This window comes from Acipenser ruthenus, chromosome 10, assembly GCF_902713425.1.
Source record: "Acipenser ruthenus chromosome 10, fAciRut3.2 maternal haplotype, whole genome shotgun sequence".
In the NCBI taxonomy this organism is placed as follows: Eukaryota; Metazoa; Chordata; class Actinopteri; order Acipenseriformes; family Acipenseridae; genus Acipenser; species Acipenser ruthenus.
The window spans coordinates 42,797,717-42,816,134 of record NC_081198.1 but is presented as its reverse complement, the minus strand read 5'-3'; the positions used below and the strand labels follow the sequence as shown (position 1 = coordinate 42,816,134).

The 18,418-nt window shown below is 35.7% G+C and overlaps 1 long non-coding RNA gene across 1 annotated transcript; it reads right to left on the bottom strand.

The window, feature by feature from the left end:
* Nucleotides 1–470: 470 nt before the first annotated feature.
* On the bottom strand, nucleotides 471–12,788 carry LOC117406613 (uncharacterized). The gene is made up of 14 exons (XR_009329740.1): nucleotides 12,554–12,788; nucleotides 12,307–12,439; nucleotides 11,662–11,694; nucleotides 10,097–10,198; nucleotides 9,704–9,820; nucleotides 9,174–9,284; nucleotides 8,691–8,830; nucleotides 8,430–8,540; nucleotides 8,171–8,325; nucleotides 7,731–7,969; nucleotides 4,281–4,412; nucleotides 3,263–3,385; nucleotides 2,136–2,321; nucleotides 471–1,638 (listed from the first exon to the last, which is right to left on the bottom strand). It is a non-coding gene; the product is annotated as an uncharacterized LOC117406613 (long non-coding RNA).
* Between the last annotated feature and the right edge of the window lie 5,630 nt (nucleotides 12,789–18,418).

The following is an 18,418-nucleotide window of genomic DNA, read 5'->3' as shown; positions in this document are numbered from 1 at the left end:
TCAAGAAAAACTTTTGACTACAAGTGTATGTATGTACATAGGGACGTAGAGCCACTCCTTTACTGGTAGAATGTTACTTCTATTGGTTCAATTTCTTCTATCAAACTGCACAACCTGTTTTGTGTTTACTTTACTGCAGGTGACAAGGAATAATAAATCATGCAGGGGCTGTGTATTGTGTAGAGTTTTTACGTCTTCTTTGCCACCTGCTGGGACAAACACAACATACCTACATTCTATGGATTCAGTACAGGGAACTCACAGAATGATCTGAAATAACCCAGACATTGTTTTAGTTGTAAAATCTATTAAAATACCATAGACAATAGAGACAATTGTGACTTCAACATAGTAACAAACAGTCATTTACTTCTCTATCAGGTGTATTTATTGCTTATTTTGGTGCTTGTTATGATTAACCAGAATGTACCAATATTAACACATCACACCAGAAAGTGCCTATAAAATATCAAAACTGGTAAAATGGCTAGTATTTCCATATATCATAAGAAAAATAATATATAAATAAAAGTGTGTAAATCCCTAAGCAGTACTAGGGAAAATATAGGCTATGAAAAAACTAGTAAACAGTCTTATTCAAAAACACCTGCTCGTCTGTCATCTGGAGAGCGACTGGGGGTAGCTGGACTCGATACCTCAGCCTGACTGAGTACTGTTTCTTCAGGATTTCAGTCATTATGTTAAGCGGCAGCAAATAAAAAGGTTACCTGTCAGACCCCAGACTGTTAATTTAAGGAGTCAACAGTAGCAGGGGTTTGGTGTATATTGTGTCCATTCTGAAGTGTTAAACCATGGGGAACATAAACTATATCCTCAGAAGCTTGCTAAAGTTACGATACTGACAATACTTCATTGATGCTGCACTGCTTTAGATTAAAAAAATCAAACAAACATCTTGCTTACAATTGTATAACAATTCTGTACTTCTGCTTGTGCTGCCCTCAAATTGAGAATGGCTGCTGTGGCAGCCTAGTCCAGCAATTCTGTTGACAGTACAGTGCAAGACATGTACATTTACTTGTTTATTACAATGAGGTCTCTGAGTTTTTTGAGTTCATGACAAAAAGCTATTACTCCAAGTAATTTAGCCATCTGAATATCTTATAATAATATACATTTATAAAATTACGTTCTATCAATTTAAGTTTAGTACCGTGTTTTATAGACATTAATTGTGATGAATACTTCTGAGGTTTCAAAAAAACTGAAATGTTGTATTCCGTGTTTGAAGACAATAAGAATAAAATTGGACCCTTTTTTCAATAGAAAATTTAATTTCAGATGTTATCAGCTTTTAGCCTTTCTGTGCTTATGCAGTGTAAATGAATATCTTCCCATTATTAATACTTGTTTCTTTGGTTTTCAGCTGTTCTTCCAGGATTGTGCAGATCAGGATCTATGCTTTTTGGTGACTGGCTGCTCAAATGTAACATGCAACCACACTGCCCTGCTGTGACACAGTTCGCTTTACAGATCGCAATTCCATTACTGCTCAAGGAGATTTTAATTTACAGTATTCATATCAAGATCTGTAATAAGAATATTTCCTTCTGAATCCGCAGCCTCTGAACTTGCTTGTCTGTAGTACACATTTCCAGAAGAAACAGGTATGAGATGCTGAAACAGATATGATAAAGGTGTCATGTAATAATGCTGTCACAATAAATTAGAAATTCACATTTAATTATATATATATATATATATATATATATATATATATATATATATATATATATATATATATATATATACCCTGAAACCACAGTAGAAACAACTATACCACAGGAACAACATCCTCCTGTTCAGAATCCGAATCTGCAGGCAAATCAAGACTTACAATAAACCGTTTTAATTAAATTATTATTATTATTATTATTTATTTCTTAGCAGACGCCCTTATCCAGGGCGACTTACAATTGTTTGTAACACCACTATGGGTACATACTGAACCAGCAGTTTTTACTAATTTGACAGCTCTACTAGCAAAATACCAGCAGCTAGTTTCTCCTCCGATACCTACAATAGCAGAAGACAGATAGCTGCTGTCTAATCATAAACCTGTCAGTAATAAAGTTACAAAAATAATTTACGTTTCAGTCACATGTAAAGCCTACCTCCATATGAATGAATCCAAGCGTTTCCTCAAGGTGAGACACATGCCAGCTGCCATTTGAAGGCCTCATTGAAACACAGCTATCAATAGTAAGAGGATCCATATGTGGTGCTTAGAAGAACCAGTTAGAATACTTAACAGGTGAACAGTCAAACCACTCCAATGTGTCATCTAGGATAGAAGAAAACTATAAGGGTTTAAAAAAAAAAAACAAAAAAAAAAAACATGAATCTTCAACAGAACAACCCAGCAATATTTAGTGACTTCCTAATTTTTGTGCATAAAGTTAGTGGGTATATTTAAATGAGTCTATGTGTAAAAGGCAATATACTGTGCTAGAGCAAGCAAAAATTTAATTTGGAACAAGATTTCTGTGACAAATTGACATCCCTCTGCATTTAGTCTCTGTAAATCGCCTTGGATAAAGGCGTCTGCTAAATAAACAAATAATAATAATAATAATTTACAGCTTATACCTGCCTTTTTGGTAACTGTTTATTTTGTTTGCAATTGTGTTGCATTTTTATCTAAGTATATTTGAACAAAGTAGATACAAAAGCTTTATAATACACAGGTTAAAAAATAAATCTGTTTTCACATATGTTGTTAATCCCAGTAAGAGAGGTCAAAGGGCATGTCTAAGGTAACAGATGGTGGCTGCTGTGTAGAGGCAAAACTGACTCTATGGAAAGAACGCGGTTTTCTTTATTGTATGTACAGTATATGCTCTTAATGGTTTTTTTAAATTGTTTTAAAAGCAGTGTAGGACAGACACTTCATTACTGCACTCTGTTTTGCTGGGATTTATTTGCAATAACACAGCACTGTATGTTAATAGACTATTAGACTATAGGTATGTTTATCTCTACCTACAAACTGGCTCCTTTTTAGTATGCTTATGAACAAAACATTTCTATAATTCTGAATCCTGTTTGTAAGTGAATTAGTAATGCTCCGAGTCAAACTGCCATAGGAAGTGACTATACAGTTCTGTGTATTCATAATTAATGACATTGGGCGATTTCTGCCAAAAACGCTGTTCAGTTCTGCAACAAGTCCATTATAGATGAGCTGTATTTATTTATTTTAAGCATTACTTCAGTATTGTTTTGCAATCCATGGACTTACTGTCAGTGCCAAATATGATGCCAAGCCAAAGAGTCTGATGAGAAGATCCAAAGAATTGTAGTTCCTCTAAAACAAATCTGTGCTCTTCTTCCTCTTTAATTGTCAATAGATCTGACGTGTTTGCTGGAAAGTAAAGCAACACATTACAAAAAGTTCAATTTAAAGGTAAAACTAGGTGTGTCTTGTGACTAGAAACAAAGCTCTCCCTGGGACATAATCAAAGAGGATCAGATTGTAATCACTGGGCTTCTGCAATCCTTTTGGCACAGAATCTGTGTTACTGTTATTGCCGTTTTATTTTTTTATACATCATACATCGTTTGAAAGCTTAAACCCGAGGATTCATTTTACACCTGCTGTGTTCATCTAAACCCTCCGGTTTCACCTGAGTATGGGGGTCTTAGATTTTATTTTATTGACTCCTCTGGATTGACAACTGCTCAAATCAAGTAGCTGCACCATGAACATGAATTTGTTTATGTTAGTTTCTGGTTATATTTTTTCTGTGTTTAAATCGGTTAAAACCTAAAATCTGAGACCTACTTATAATGGACATTTTCTGTCAATAAATAAAATAAATCAAGCCACTTTGGACAATTTTGTATAAAACCTGAAAGATATCAGTCTGTGATTTTGCCCATTTTAAGAATGAACAAATGTATGGACTGTGTATTGGGGGGGGGGGGGGGGGATAAATGGACCTTAATCTCTTCCATTAGGAGGCCTGCTGTGAGGTATAATTTATACGATCAGCTGGATTTCATCAGGGGTGGGCAAAGTTGTTCCTTCCAGAGCAGGGGGTCGATTGTAAGCAGCACCAGATCTAAATTCTGTTGCCTTTGTCATTTTAATGCATGGTTTAAAAAGAAAAAGCTTTTTATGTGTTCCAGGAGAGGGCGCTCTAGCAACAGAAGTAATGCAGATCACAGCATTTTCTAGAAGTGCTTTCTTTTATTATTCATTGTGTTATTCTGTAAAACAGGACCTTTCACAAGCATCTGGGACTGCAGTACGTTACCTTTCAGTATGCAATATTCACGCGATTCTTCCAAATCCAGCCTCCTTATAACAGGCTCAAAACTGTAGCAACTGCTTTGGAACTTTAACCATGTTTTTGGACATTCCCCTTTGTAGGAAATTGGTTTACTTTCTGTAAAGAAAGACAAAAAGGAGTTAGCGTTACTTTTTTTTTTTATCAAAATGAATGACCAGTACTGTAGGAACAATATTATATCACTATTAACTTTTTGTTACGATGTTGAAAACCAGTCTTCATAACCCCAGTTATATTAAAGAAGAAGAAGAGCATTTTTTATTTTATTTTAGCCCATAGTAGAAACAAATTGAATATGTATTTAGCAATAACCTAGACAAGGGTATCCATTCATGGCCACTGGCTGGAAAAGCTTTGTGATTAAGAAACGTCTAACTTACCAGTAGGCACAAAAAAGTACATGGAGTATTTTGGAATTGAACCAAACCACATTAATTTGCAGTTGACCTCACTTTTCTGTGTGCTGTGCGCTGTGCTTTAATATGATTTTTACAATACTTTACTGTACCTTGCTTGAACTTTACCATGCTTTCACTACATATGTTTTCCTGCACTTTCCTTTTACCTACAATGAAAATTTAGAATAATGAAACCTTAAAAACCCTTTCCTACTGTTTAAATGTACTTTGTGTTTGTTTTAGTTCACATAGGAATTTCCTGCTCTCGAATGATTTAAAAAAATAAATAAATAGAAAAAGCTTAAAGAAAACCTTAATAATAAAATGCATTTGTTTTCAAACGCCTACAGTATATGAGTAAACATTCCTTAACCTCACCAGGATCTTTCTTGTTTACTATGGATGACAAAAACAGCTGGAGGAACCAATCACCACAGCCAAAAAAAAAAACAGACTGTTAAATACTTAAAAACATGACATGGTTCACATCCGCCAAAGTAGTGGCATGGCAATAAACCAAACTAAAGAGGAACTACAGAGCATGATGACGGGTCTTCATTTCTTTATTTGTCTGAATTCTTAAAAATAAGTAACATGACTATCCATTTATTGAGCGAGTTTATAAGGCAGCAGTGTGGAGTAGTGGTTAGGGCTCTGGACTCAGGTACTTTACCTAGATTGCTTCAGTAAAAACCCAACTGTATAAATGGGTAATTGTATGTAAAAATAATGTTTAAAAAATAATGTAATTGTATGTAAAAATAATGTGATATCTTGTAACAATTGTAAGTCGCTAAGAAATACATAATAAAATATTAAGTTACTCGGTAAAATTGCTACAAAAATAGTAGTGACATAAGGACAAAAAAAATGGTTTTCCATCCACTGCAAATTCTAGCGAGTAAAAGGAAATTCCCTGTGATGTTTCATGATGTCATAGCCTAATTTGCATGTGTCGCTATGTTTTCAGGTTATTCGCAAGAAATACACTCGCTAGATGATTTTCCCATACATTTTTTTACTTGCTCGCTAGCGTAGCGAGTATATTCTAACGAGTGGAAACAAAAATGGAAACACCAATGTAAAGTCACTTAATAGGGTGTTGGGCCACTATGGTATCCCGCTCAGTGGAGTTCTCGGCAGACCGTTTTTGATGAAACTGGCTGCTTGCGCCCCAGGTTGAAATTTGCAGTCAATTGATCTGCAGTTGCTCGCCTGTTTTGCCTTGCACTTCGAATTAATGCACGGATATCACGATCCTGGAGTATGCGCTTCCGCCCACTGTTGCTCGTGAAACATCAGCAAGTTGAGCTGTCTTGGTCACTGAAGCTCCTGCCAAGCATGGCCCAACAATCACCCCTCTTTCAGAGTCACTGAGGTCTCCTCTTGCAGCCATGCTAGCCATAATTATAGGCAACCAACCATGTCCAGTATTTTTATACATGACCCTAAGCATGCTTGGATGTTTTTTGCTTAATTAACGCCAGAGCCACACCTGTGTGGAAGCCCTTGCTTTCAATATACTTGGTGTCCCTCATTTACCCAGGTGTTTCCATTTTTTTGTCCACTACCTGTGGACAAAAAAATTAACCTGCAGTGAGTGTAAAAAATGACGTAAATAAGTGTTGCATGCGTAAAAGGTACTTACAAAGGTAAAGGTATAAAACCTGCAACATTGTTTTCACATTTTCCCCACTAGTTTAAAGGTTGCTTATTCTATTTCTGCTTTTATGTTAGAAGTCTTCCAATTTTGTGCAGCAAAAAAAAAAAAAAAACAGTTGTATTATAAAGCCATTTAAAAAGTAAGTGTGTGTATACTGTATGTGTGTGTGTGTGTATGTATGTATGTGTGTGTGTATATATATATATATGTGTATATATATATATATATATATAAAAATGGACGCTCTTAAGAAAAAAAAGACAATTAAACAAACATTCAGTGGAGACTTGAGGAGACTAGTAGCGCCAGATCAGTCAATCAAAAGCCCACTTTTAAAATGGGAGAAAATAATTACTGAATAAAGAATAAAAAGATGAACACATTCCGACATTATTTCTCAGTTTGTGTCATTATTGCATACATCTGAAATGATACAAAATAATGCTGACAGTTCCCTCATTTACAAATTGACTATTACTGCGTTGTTTTTTTTTACCCATTCATAACGTCGATAAATCGATGCATCTCCATTTTTTGGAGTACAGCCTTAAATAAGACCGATAAAACAGCTGACAGTTAGGTGTTTTGGTGATCTCAGTGTTGTAGTGAACACGTTTATATACTGTATATGCTTCTACAAATATTGTGCATTAAAACAAGCACCACTTTAGAACAAGAAAAGCTTGTGCTCTCACAATAAAAATGAGCTGTATTCAAAATTAAACAGTGACCTTTATCCATCCTTCCAAACTGCCAGAAATGGCAACAAAGGGCAGCAGTGTGGAGTAGTGGTTAGGGCTCTGGACTCTTGACTGGAGGGTTGTGGGTTCAATCCCCAGTGGGGGACACTGCTGTTGTACCCTTGAGCAAGGTACTTTACCTAGATTGCTCCAGTATAAACCCAACTGTATAAATGGGTAATTGTATGTAAAAATAATGTATAATGTGATATCTTGTAACAATTGTAAGTCGCCCTGGATAAGGGCGTCTGCTAAGAAATAAATAATAATAATATGTTTAAGATACAAAACAGGAGCAACTTGTTTTTATCACAGGAATGTTGGAAACAAATGAGTATAATAACTTGGTTGAAAATGACCTTCAATAGTTGCTCTAATTAATAACAGAAGATTACAGTTTTCTGTACACATGCTCAGTAGTCAAAAACAATCAAATAAATGCATTGTTTCTCCCCTCTTGTTCCCCCTGTGATGCCAGTTAAGAGTTTCATGAGTCAGGGGAAGGGGTCCCCTATGAAAGTTTTGCATTCTTATGTTGTATTATGCTTCTGTTGGTTATATGTCCTTTTGGAATATGCAGTTAAGCTGTACTTTAAATGTGCAGTATACATACATCTTGGCTATTAAGTCCAATCCAGTGTGCGTGGGCCAATCTATTCACAACGACTTTAAGGAAAGCCTGGTGGAACTCATCAGTTATGCTCACTAGTTCAGTTTCATTTTCTGAGCATTTATTCAGGGCTTCATACCAGGTCATGTTCCCATGAATAATTCTGTAACTGCGGTTCCTGTATTCAACGGTATTAGGAAGAGGATGAAAAAATGATTGATGAGACGGAGGCTTAGATGGGTCTGTTAAAACAATTAATTAAAAAAAGATAGTACAATCAGAAAAAAACATTCTACAGTATTTCACAATTTCAAATATCAAATTCCAGATCATGAATGTAAAGTTAAGCTTTAAAAGGTACAGTAGTACTATTGTATAAATGTCTGGTCAAGATGTCTCCAAAACATCATTAGCAATATTGAACCCAAAGCATTCTAGCTTACCCTGTTGTTTTTGACATATAAATCCATACCCATTGTCCAGACACTTCTCATTGTACCATTTCCCAGTTAAATGATAGTTATGATTGTTTGACAGCAAAGTACAGAGTGGGTCATCTTGTTAAGCATTACTGGCATTCAAATCATCTCCATCCTATCTTAGAAAGAAAAAGAGAGTTAAGTTCTACTGTCAAGAGTTTGGGGTTACAACATTACATATTCTGAATTCTTAAGTGGAGTATAGAACAAATATATTACATACTGTTTAAGAAAGAGGGCTTCTGTTGATTTTCTGGATATATGATATATGTTTCTTGTTAATTTATTCAGGTCATCTTGGTCCATTTGTGAAATTAGTCGTACTGGTTTATCCCTGATACAGAATGAGCACAAGTTCATGGCAAAGCATCATGCTTGGCACAGACAGGTAGAGTTGCATTTCCTTATCGCACAAAGGGATGATCTAACCATCTATCCTTTAGTTGCACAATGTTAAAAAGAAAGTCACACATACAAAACTTACAGAAAACGAGTTCTCTGGTTCGATGGGTGACCACTTTGCATAAGTAACAGGTTCCCCATTCACCCATTTTTGCCGGTTGTCATTTTGCAGACCAATCCAGACACTTGTTTGACCTCCCAATAGCAGCATTGTTTAATAGGCTGTAATTGGAAAAATATATGTATGGCAAAAGTATTGCTGACAAATAAATACATTTAAATGAGTGTGTGACACTGGGATAGAGTACACTGCAGTATCTTTAAATTCTTACATAACTAGTCATTGTTTGAAACACAAGGGAGGAGCTAGTAAAAGCGAATACAAAGTGACTAAGCCCTTTTGTTGAAAAGGGAACATTCTTAGAACTTTGGACATGTGGTGTAATCAAAGGCAAGGTGTTATTTAAACAGACCTATATCCTTGGCAGTTTGTGCTTTAAATAACAAACAGTAGTTGTAATCACAGTGCAGGTAAGAAACAGTGATTTAGAACATGATAGAGTACCTTGCTCTATTTTATTTTCATCTGAAACAAGTGCTCCTTCATGAGATTTGCAGAAAGTCTAGGCATCAGTCCAGGTTTTTTGGGATTGTTTGGTACATGCATCAGAAAACACTGTTGCCAAAACAAACAAAAAAACAAAAAAAACCTCTAAAATATAAATCTTCAGTGGTTTACATACACACACATTATATATAAATATGTATTTAAACTTTTCGCCTTCAATAACTACTTTAAACACCACAATGCACTAAACAGACATTATTCTTGTTTAATATTCTATGGTATTTATGTAGTTTTTCAAGATTATTGATAGACTTTCATAAAATTCTACACATGTTTTGTATATACATTTGCAAGAGATGCATGTAGCACTCAGAGATTGCTCATTCTAAAATAATACCAGCCAGATTAATATTCAGGTTTGATAAAATTAAAGTGTGAGTGACAGTAAAGGACAAGATGGAATTCATAAAAATGTATGTTCTTAGTGTGAAATGCATGACTAGACTGAATTGGAAAGTAGGTCTTACCTTGTGTCCAAAATAGAGCCATCGTTCTGGACAGCCTCCTATGAGGTGAAGTTCTCTTGGAATTTCAACAGAAACTATAAGGATGATTACCATTGGATATGCCCTCAGACCATCTGCCTGCAAATAATAAACACAAAATATGTCTTTATTAGATTACCTTGTAAATGTAAGATTAAAGTAGCAAAAACTTAATTGGGTAACTTTTATGAGTGTGATCTCACTCTGATTTTCATTTAGCAACTACTTATTTTATAGTGATTTTTTAAGTATATTTTTGCAGACACTTACTGAAAGAAAAAGGTTTCAGGTATATGAAGTGCAATGCATTTGTATTCTAATCAATACTGACAATACGTGCCTTTTTATCAGTGATTAATAAACCATAGCCCGAACCTGTCTGTGATGACATATACACATCTTTCATTCTTCACTTCCGAGTGTCTTGAATTTGTTCCTTCCCAGTTCTCGTAATCAATGGCTGATCCATCCATCCAGCTGAATTTACAAATGTAGTCAGTATTTTTTGTTGGAAACTGCCTGTGGCAGAGCAGGGCTCTGCCCTTAGAAATACTGGCAGGGATGGAGTTAAATTCTCCTCCATGCCCAGTTTGATTGTGTCAGGTGGGAGCAATCAAACAATTAATCATTCAATTAAGGACACAGCCACTTGGCATAAAAGGAGGCCTCAGCTTCCCATTTGGGAGAGAGAGTTCTAGAAAGAGGAAGCAAGTGAGTTTTTCTGTGTGTGCTGTGTTTTGTTTTTGCAAACCAGTGAAGGCAACGCCCAGCCTGGAAGCCTTATTTTGTAAGTTTCCTTTTGTGTGTATTTTGTGTTTTGAACCTTTTTGTTTGGCCCTTGTGTCTGTTTATTTTGTATTTTTGTTTATTAAAAACTTTATTTTGAACTTTCAAACTGTCTCTGAGTCTCATCCTGTCACACTGCCCCACACAATTATGAGTGATGTGCATATCCTTACCTAAGTTCTGTGTTGCTGTATTCTGCAAACAATCCAATCCACCACTTTACTTCATTTAGTCTAGGTACCACATAGAGAAAACTCTAAAATCAGGTTTTTAGGATTTGAACCTTATCACTCCAAATGTTTAAGTTACCATGAAACTTCTGATTCTTAAAACTCAACATAGCCACCTGCAGCTCAAGCTTCTCAATATTTCATTGTGGCGTAACATGTGGTCCATTGTCTCCACATGTAAAAAGTGTAATTATACTAGTAGAACATTTTAATTAAGGAACAAGTCCCAATTAAGATGCACCTACCATCTGGTACTGCCCATCTCCAGCAGTTAAGCAGCCTGAAATGAAGTGGAGGGAGGAAGAGCATAACCATATGTACTGCAGCTCCCATTTCAGAGGGTCTTACTAGCCTGGGGGTGTCGCACACCCCAGCATAATTTATTCCCATGATTGTATTGTTGCTGTATGAAATACTGACAGATGTGGGTTTTTTTTATGCATAAGGTGACTTTGTGTAACTGGAAAATCCACTTTGTTTCTGTAATATGTTTTTTTTCTATTCAGCTTTGGATGAAGTCCAGCTGATCGGAAGAATGTATTGACACTAAATCAGCTCCTAACATTTTGCAAGCAAAGGCAGCAGCATTCCAAGGAAATGAAACCTTATGAAACAAGTACTCTGATCCTCGATAGAAGACCCACGGCTCGTTTTCTGAAAAAAAGAAAGCATTTGCCCAAGACTCAAAACACATCTTATCTGAACTGCTTTAGATAGACGTCACTACAAAATGTACGGCAGTGGAAGATATTACTGTTCAAAAAAAGCATCTTAGGAAGCACCAATTTAGGACCAGTGTTTGCATATCCACATTTTTTATTTCTACTCATAAGAGAGTATGTTGTAACTAAGCTCTGACACAAACTCAGGTTATGCATGTGGTGTGGCTAAATGGTTAAAAAAAAAAAAAATAGGTTTACTTACATTCGGTATACCATAGTCTCTTCAGCTCTGCACCTGCCAAAATAAGCACAAAAGGATTTTTATTCAACACACTGTGCCACCTGGTGAGTAAATGTCAAGCCAATTGATGTAATTTACTCATTCAGCACTGTGTACAGAAAGACTTCCCTCAGGACAACTAATTAAGTAATTTTAGTGTAATTCACTGACAAATAAATGAATACGAGCACAGATATTCATATTAGAATATTCAATTAGTTTATTGGTCTTTGTTGGTTTATTTTTTTGCAGCCGACAAACCCAAGCAAAGGATGTTACCAACCTAATGGGCCCAGTGGAGCACCTGAGCGGTAGTGCTTGCTGAAGTTCAATGAGGTGAGCTTGCCCCAGAACACTTTCCTCCCTAACCCTGCCATCCCAGGCCAACTCACGTCCTCATCCGAGGTCCTCCACAGGCCATGAGTGGGATTCGAACCACACGCACATGGTTCAACTCTAAAAGCCAATGCTTTTACTATGTGAAGTACTGAGAAACCCAAAATCCTGTCTGAAAATACTTTTCTACATGTATGTTTTTACTGGTAAAACATAAAGAAGGGTAACTGAAGGGAATACAAACTCCAAATAGGATTAACACTTCTATTAGCTTTGACATTCCTTATTTACCTTTAGGTGTTTTACAGATCCACTCAAGTTTTGCATCACATCGTAGCAGTATTATCATATTATCAGCTTTATAAGCTGCACCGTTTCTTTGATCATCTTCATTATGTCTGTCCTCTATAAATGAAGATACAACCTGCAACCAAACAAAAAAGAAAATATATATATACAACTCACTTATTTCTATGTATAATTAAAATTGCTCATATTAATGTACAGTATAAGCACTATACAACCTTGTTGTACTTACAGCAGTGCCATCAGACCACTCCCATGCAGCCCCACACGGGTATTTTGGTTTCTTTTGTTAAACCCAGCCCAGAACAAACGCTCCTCACTGCTACATTATAAAAAACAAGCAATTTAACTCAGTTGAACTTCAATTTGTTAAAATGATCTGGTTACCTATCAAACATGTTCTGCATAATTCCATTCAAGAGGTTTTCCTCCTCATAATGGCTAAAACTGACAATATTGGATCCAAGAGCCTGACAAAAGAAGTCTGATCATTTCATCAGTACCTTCTCACTGTAAAATACCTAAAAAAAAAAAATGAAGAGGGTTAGGGCTGGGGCTTTGTGAAGGCTTAGTGCTCCTACCTCGTCTACGAAGTAAATCACATCAAGGTTAAAAGCTATTGCAATGTTTTCACAACTGAGACTGGGAAGAACAGCTAGAAAGTAAAATGTTATACAAAAAAATGCAATAGCTTTGACAAATATTATAGCTTGTTTGCATATTGACATTGCTCTGAAAGTGTTGCAGTCCTTCACTTCCCAACAGCCAAGGTATTTCCCTCCAGAAATCGCAACACAACCACCTGAGCTAGCAATAACAGAAAAACAAATTACAAACACTGAATATAAAAAGCAACTGGAATGGTTTCTTCAATAAATATACAGTACTGTAGCCGGAACAATTACAATAATGAACACAAAGCTTGCTTATATAGGGAGATTTTGTTTTCCACTGGCCATAACGTTCTGTACTATATTTGAAGTCCAGTTAATTGGGATAAGCCAGCCTTAATTTGACAGTGATGGCCCCATTATTAATTAGAACAAGGATAGAGGAGGAACTAAACCAGTAATGTACTGCTGGAGTTCAAATGACGGGCAACCCAGCAGAAAACATGGACAATACTGCTTGGAGGCAATGCTACATGGAGTGTCTTAATAAGGATCCGTGTGTGAATAAAGGCTCAGCTTGGTACGTCACTTCTGATATCTCAATATCATGCTTTTTCTTTTTTTAGAACCTCTGTAGCTAAACTCACTTCATGTTAATATGTGTGTGTGTGTCATGTGTAAAATCTGTAAATCTATAGATTAACTGGTAAATGTGTAGATTTACCAGCTCAGCGGTCAATCTACAAAATAACTAAGGAGACAGTAGTAAACAATCTCTTTTACTTGCATCCATGATCACTGTCTGGCAATAATTCACAATACAAAATAATGTTTTGCCAGCAAAATGACATAGCACTACGTATGATTCACACTGAAATGTAAAACCTGCGTGCACTTAGGTTGTGCTTTTTTCTACAAGAGTTCAACTGAATACTAAATCACACTTAGTAGAAGCATGAGTTTACATTAGGTATGGTATTATTACCATACCTAATGTTTGCACTAGGGTCAATTTTAATTTAAAATAAAATCGAGAAAGTGCATATTTTTTACATAAAGCAAAAGAGGGATTAAATCATTAGAAATAAAACCAGAAATCTGTCTCTAATCATGACTGTATGTAGGTCAAAACATTAATACATGGTCTCTGCTAAATTTATTATTATTATTATTATTAATAATAATAATAATAATAATAATAATAATAATAATAATAATAATAATAATAATAATAATAATAATAATAATAATAATATTGCAAGGGATCTTACAGAAATCTTTTTAAAATAATTTTTTTGCCATTAAGCTCCCTGACTTTATTTCCGAATTAACAGTGTAGTTTAACTGTAGTAGCACTAACTACAATCTCCTCAGTTATTTTCTACATTGACCGCTGATCTGGTAAATCTACACATTTACCTGTTAATCTATAGATTTACCGATTTAACACATGAACTGTAACATATATATACATAGAACCTCACTTATCCGCACCCCGTTCATCCACGACTTCAATTATCCACGGCTCCCTCATGAGTTTTATCTCTGAAATACAGTACATTACTGCCATAGACTTACCGCCCATGGTGCACACACACACACTTAAAGATGCATGTGTCAGTCTAACCTGTGGAGTCGACGCCAAGAAAGCAGTGCTACAGATGCGAGGATTCATATCTTGATAAACAGCAGAAGGATTCTGTAAAATTAGTTCTCCTGAGGCAGTAACTTAGTGAAGTCCAACACGACTTAGTTTACAGGAAAATTGTGAGCTCTGATGGGCTGAATACCTTATTCCCATCATAAAATGTCTTATGATCTTGTAGCTTTATAGTATTTTTTTTTTTGCAGTATATTTTTTTTTTATTAGTATTTCTTTTCATTTTTGGCTACAGAAAAAGCTAAGGAAACAGTGTTGGAGGTGTATTGCATTTTGAAAAGATTTTGCTAGGAGTATCACTGTCAAAGTAAACTCATTTTAAAACATTCTTCTGTCTTTGTAATATATTGTACTGCATGCATTTCAAGTAAACGGTTATTTGGTTTACATTACTAGTTTCTATATTTTATTCATGCATTCTAGTCACACGCAACTACACTGCATTTATCCATGGATTTCACACATCCGTGGACCTATGTCAATTGTAAGTCGCCCTGGATCTGGACAAGGGCGTCTGTGTGTGTGTATATATATATATATATACACACTGTAGGAGGAAGGCAACCTGTCTTTCTGCCAGAAATGCAAATGCACATTATGGAAGGCACAGAACTGACTACACCCTTTGCTTTGTCTCCAAGGGCTCATAGAACATGTAGGGGCTAAGCATGGCCTTGGCAATCGTCTGGTATTTAAGGATGTTCTAATCAAGGTGTGTTATTGAAATGCCTTAATTTCATGACAGAGCATTACAGAAGGGCCAAGAAAAGTGTACTAAACAGAGCACATGTATAGCATGGCCAGCCCAACCTTAAAATGCCAGAACTCCTGCAAACGTAAGTAACCAAGAACCTAAAGAAACTGCTAAATGAGTAAACACTGCATGAACTTTATTTTATTTTGTAACTGATTTATTCAACCGAAAAGCATACTAACCAGGTATTTCTGTGTACCATTTCTCCCATATTATTTCTTCAATTATTATTTTTTTTTGTTAAGTAATTTGATCCAACAAGCTCTGGAATATGCTGTGCTTATAAAAAGCAATTAAGAAATCATAAAAAAAAGCTAAGAGACTGTGCACTGTTGCATAGAGCATGCAGCATCATTAATCACTGGTAGAAAATACACGACAACTGCCAACCTGGCTGACATTTGTTCCAATTTGTATAGCGAACAAGCTGAAAGGATCCTTTCTGTGTCAGCCAGCGGTACTCTCCTGTTCTGTTTCTGTCCTGAAGAGCTGTCCAGAAGTAAAGACTGCCACCATTTGTGACGTTCTGTATCAGGCTGTTAATGACAGCTTGCTCAAACCTGAGAAAAGAAACATACACAATCATCACATTTGTATAGCATTGTTTCTTATTACTAGTATTTCACAAAGCACCATGATTTTTTATTCAACTGGCTTTATTTGTCCATTGTTTTTCAAACTAGGCATTTCCATAAAGCTATTACTCAATAAACACAGTCTAGTAAATACCAACAATCACAATTAATCGTGCACCTGGTCCAAGAAACCCATATGGGATTTTTAATGGATTTTGTTTTGTCATTAAAAGGTAAAGGGTTTTTTAAAAGCCACTGAGGCAAACATTAGCTGATGAAACCAAATTTAGTTAGAGCTTTGTGAGGCTGCTATTGGAATTATCCAGTGTGCTTGTATTACCTGTTTCCCACAGTCACCAGTGGAGAGATACAATAATAGCCCTGGGAAGCATCCTCATAGTTCTGAAGGTGACCAGTAGTCTTATAACAAAAATGACCTCTCTGCTTCCAACCCTAAAATAACAAAAACGTAGTCTGAATTTGGTACCTAACATAACAGCTGCAATCTGTAGCTCTTCATGATAATGCCTTTGACCTTTACTGTGATATCACCAAGAAACCAAGGCCAGGTTTTTAAAAGCATTTCTGCTGGGAATACAGTACTGTACACTTCACTGTCAAACTTATTTTCTATTTGTTTTACTTCATTGATAAAAAAGCCCTGTTTGAAAGCTTTATGTATAGCAAGTGAAGACAGAACATAAGCAGCAGAAAACAGGAGACACACCTTCCCTGATTACTGACATTGTGCTCTGATTAAGACCATGGGTTAAATCAAGGTAACACAAGAAGCTTCTTTTTGTTTTATAAGTGGCTTACATTACGACTACAACTTTTACTGACCAATACAAAAGTAGCAAGAACACCCTATACTGAGTGTGAAACTAAAGCATTCAGAAATGTCAAAATATAATTTTGTTCGTCAAAAGTCAAAATAAATGTGTATTTGTTTTGTTCGCTGCACAGTTGTGGGGGTGGTAGCCTGGGACGCTCAGTAGTCAGTCTCTTGAATAAAGCTGCACACTGTGCATGGATTGCTTTTTCACAAAATGCCTTAGTCTCTGAAATGTAATACACACTCTCTAAGGTTCCGGAATTGTATCACAGGTAGAACCAGCATAGTTATTTATTGAGTGGACATAGTTGGTGTTTTTGTTTGTTTACTGCATAGGAATCTATTTGATGTAAGCCGGTTCCACTTTCAAGCACTTATCTTATTATTTTAACAACAATCTGATACAGGCAATCAGTATGAACTGGTAAGTTGTAATTCAGAGCAGTACAGCTTAGATATACAGGTTCCCAATATCAGGAAACAACCTGAATGCACAACATGCTCTCCAGTTGTAGTTTTTGTAGTTGTTTTAGTATCTCAAGGCAGGACAAAGCTTAGGAACATTGGTTTGGAGGGAAAATATATTTGTTTTGATCAGACCAAAACGGACGCAGAACAAATGTCTGAATTCAGCTGTAATGCTGAACACTTTCCTCACTGTATCTACATACATTCCTATAGTTCATATTTTAAAATGAATAGATTTGCTGATTTTGAATGTAATTGCCAAACATGTTTTCTGACAGTATACAAACAGTGGGTACTGTATTGTGAATGACTTAATGCAGTCAGACTTCCTTGTGGGAGCCTGCCCACCAATAGCACTTTGCTGCCTTCCAGGCCACACGTGATTCAACAGGCTTCAGGTAAACAAATAAACTGGAGCCTTACAAGAGTACAGGACACAAATGTCAACATTCCACAGAAGGTAGAGCAAGCCTGGATTCTCTGTGAGGTCTGGACATTCTCAAGGAAATGCAGAGGTTATGAAAATCACAGAATTAAATGAAAAATAGCAAACTTTTAAAAAAGCTATACGAGTAACTAATACATTAAGTTTACAGTGGCAGGATCTGAGTTGCAAATTAGCTTACAATCCATTGACTGAGCATCCCTTGAGGTCGCCTGCCCATTCAAAATCACATTATGGACTTACTGGATACACAATAGAAACAGATTTGGGTCCAAGATGCAGCCTAGACACAGGCTAGATTGCTCCAGTAAAAACACAGCTGTATAAATGGGTAATTGTATGTACAAATAATGTGATATCTTGTAACAATTGTAAGTCGCCCTGGATAAGGGCGTCTGCTAAGAAATAAATAATAAAATAATAAGGAAAAAATATATACAGTTGTAGTCAAAAGTTTACATACCCCGATGGAAATTTATAATTTCTAGAAATTTCTCGAAAACAAATAATTATAAGAAAAATATTTTGCAGCAAAAGTTTTGCTTTTGTGGATGATGAAAAAAAGTTACAAGAAATAGATGTCTACAATAATTTATTTCAGCAATTTTTTTTGCAAAACTCCAAAAATGCTAATTCAAAAGTATTCATACCCCAACAAGGAAAATGAAATTAATAGCTAGTTGAGGTACTTTTAGCAATAATAACCTCTTTTAAACAATTAGGGTATTTGTCAAAGATTTTTTTTGGCA